At 42.0% G+C, this 2,800-nt stretch overlaps 1 pseudogene; it reads left to right on the forward strand.

Annotated features, from left to right (window-relative positions):
- The first annotated feature begins 531 nt into the window (after positions 1-531).
- Positions 532-2,253, forward strand: LOC132171748 (berberine bridge enzyme-like 21 pseudogene; annotated as a pseudogene).
- The last annotated feature ends 547 nt before the right edge of the window (positions 2,254-2,800 follow it).

The raw sequence follows: 2,800 nt of genomic DNA on the forward strand, positions 1-2,800 counted from the left end.
ATTATTTGCCCGAATTGTTAGTAAATTGGACAAAAAATGTGAGAAAATTCAAATAAAATTCATTCGTTCAAACTAATTTTGAGACTATGTGACTATTTATACAGATAAGTGACTTGTATATGAAATCTCTCACATTATCTACCTAAATTGCTAACGGTAGAGAATTGGAGGGGATCTTGTACCAATTTCCGACCCCTAAATCTATGACCATAAATAGGAGATGGTTTGCAGCGGATTTCATAATATCCAATAAAATGTTAGGATCGGACTTCCCGAAAGACCAACATTAAGATAACCTCTGGGGTTCCTTTCCTTGTCCCCTAAACCATTCAAATAGTCAGAACTTGGGGGTGTTTGGTACCCTAGAAACTCTCTCCGAAAAAAAGAGAAAAAGGAAACGAAAAGGGTAAGAAAAATAGCCGTTCTCCGTAGTTAATGGCCTGCACAGCGAACCGAACCTAAACCACTTGTCTCTATATAAACCCCATGGAGAGAACAAACTTGAAAACACAGCAGTGAGAAAGGCATCTCTCTTGATAAATCCTTTTGTATCTTGCTGTCATGATTCCTCTGTTTATTCTTCTTCTTCTTCAAATCTCTGCTTCATCGGCAGCCTCTGTTTCAGTCCATGACACCTTTCTTCAATGCCTGTCAAAGCTAAGCAACCAGCCAGCCCAAGTATCTAAGCTGGTCTATGCTCAAGGCAACCCTTCCTACTCATCTGTGCTGCGCGCCTACATCAGAAATGCCCGCTTCAACACCTCCTCCACGCCGAAACCCGTCATCATTGTAACCCCAACGGATGAAACCCACGTCCAAGCCGCCGTGATTTGCGCCAAGAACATCGGAATGCAGCTCAAAATCCGAAGCGGTGGCCACGACTACGAAGGCGTGTCGTACATCTCCGACGTGCCGTTTATCATGCTCGACATGTCCAATCTGCGGTCCATCGATGTCAACATTCAAGAACAATCTGCTTGGGTTTCAGCCGGCGCCACGCTCGGAGAACTTTATTATGGAATCTGGGAGAAAAGCAAAGTACTTGGCTTCCCCGGCGGCGTTTGCCCCACCGTCGGTGTCGGCGGGCACCTCGGCGGCGGCGGGTACGGTAACATGCTGCGTAAACATGGGTTAACGGTGGATCATGTTCTGGACGCGAAGATAGTCAATGCTAACGGTAAAATTCTCGACAAGAATTCAATGGGGGAAGATCTTTTCTGGGCCATTAGAGGAGGAGGAGCAGCCAGCTTCGGAGTCGTAATTGCGTACAAAATTGCGTTGGTTCCGGTGCCGGAAAAGGTAACGGTTTTCCGGGTGGAAAAGTACTTGGAAGAGAACGCGACCGACATTGTTTACAAGTGGCAGCATGTGGCTCCCACCATAGACGAAAACCTTTTCATGAGGATGCTCGTTCAACCTTCGAGCTCGAAAACGAAGAAGGGTGAGAAAACCATCAGAATCACAATCATCGCGCAGTTTCTCGGAAACGCCGACCAACTAATTACCTTGCTGAACAAGGAATTTCCTGAATTGGGTGTGAAGAAAGGAGATGTCTTGGAAAAGGATTGGATTGGCTCTGTTCTTTGGTGGGGAATCAAGGACAACAACACAACACCCAATTGGCTGCTCGACCGACATCCCGACACGGCAGATTTCACGAGGAGGAAGTCAGATTATGTGCAGCAACCAATTTCCAAAGATGGGTTGGAATTTATATGGAAGAGGATGATTGAGCTTGGGAAAACAGGTTTGGTTTTCAATCCATATGGTGGGAAAATGAGCCAAATCCCTGCTTCTGCGACGCCATTTCCACACCGAGCCGGAAATTTGTTCAAGATTCAGTACTCCGTGAATTGGAAAGAACCAGGATATGAGTTAGACAAGAACTACACAACCCAGATAAGGAAGCTTCACGATTACTTGACTCCATTTGTGTCCAAGAATCCAAGAAGTGCATTTCTGAACTACAGAGACCTGGATATTGGCATCAATCACCAAGGGAAGAACAGCTATGCAGAAGGACAGGTTTATGGGGCAAAGTACTTCAATGCCAACTTTGATAGGTTGGTGAAGGTTAAGACTGCTGTTGATCCAGACAATTTCTTCAGGAATCAGCAGAGCATCCCAACTCTTCCTAAGAAGGCATAGGGAAAGGGAGTTTAATCGTCATGCAGAGAATACAGTTGTGTGATTGGTGTTTTTAGCACAATTCAGCTGAAATTGTATTCGGTTGTTTTGTGGCAATATTTGTTAGTTTAGTGAAATTATGAAATGTTTCTTTGTAATAATCTTTACCATATTTGAATTATTTGTTTCTTCTCTCTTTTCCTAATTATGAGCCATGATTGAAAAAAAAAATATATCTAAAAAAACAACTGATTTTCTTTATGATTTTTTCTTAATATTTTGGAAATTGGTAAACTAATGTTCTACATAGTGACTTTTAAAATTACCATTGTAACGTGCAATCCAAACCACGAATTAATCAACACGTGAAAAGAAAACATAATCAAATGGAAGTATTAACCACTTATTTGCCTTGGAATTGGTTGATTAAATGATTTAGGATGATGGGTTGGTTTGAGTTTGCTTTCTTGTTTTGCTTATCCAGATAAGTAGAGTTTCCCTTAGAGCATTCCCAATGGAGGAGCTATATGTTTATGTAAAATCGCTTCTCAAAAGTTTTGGGAAAAAGAGAATATGTGAGAAGAAAAATTGGAAAAATTTTGGGAAAAAGAGAACATGCAGAGAAAAAGTAGGAAAAGATTTGGGAAAAAGAGAAAATAGGTGAGAGAAACAA

This window comes from Corylus avellana, chromosome 1 (assembly GCF_965113065.1).
Source record: "Corylus avellana chromosome 1, dhCorAvel1.hap1.2, whole genome shotgun sequence".
NCBI classification, from domain to species: domain Eukaryota; kingdom Viridiplantae; phylum Streptophyta; class Magnoliopsida; order Fagales; family Betulaceae; genus Corylus; species Corylus avellana.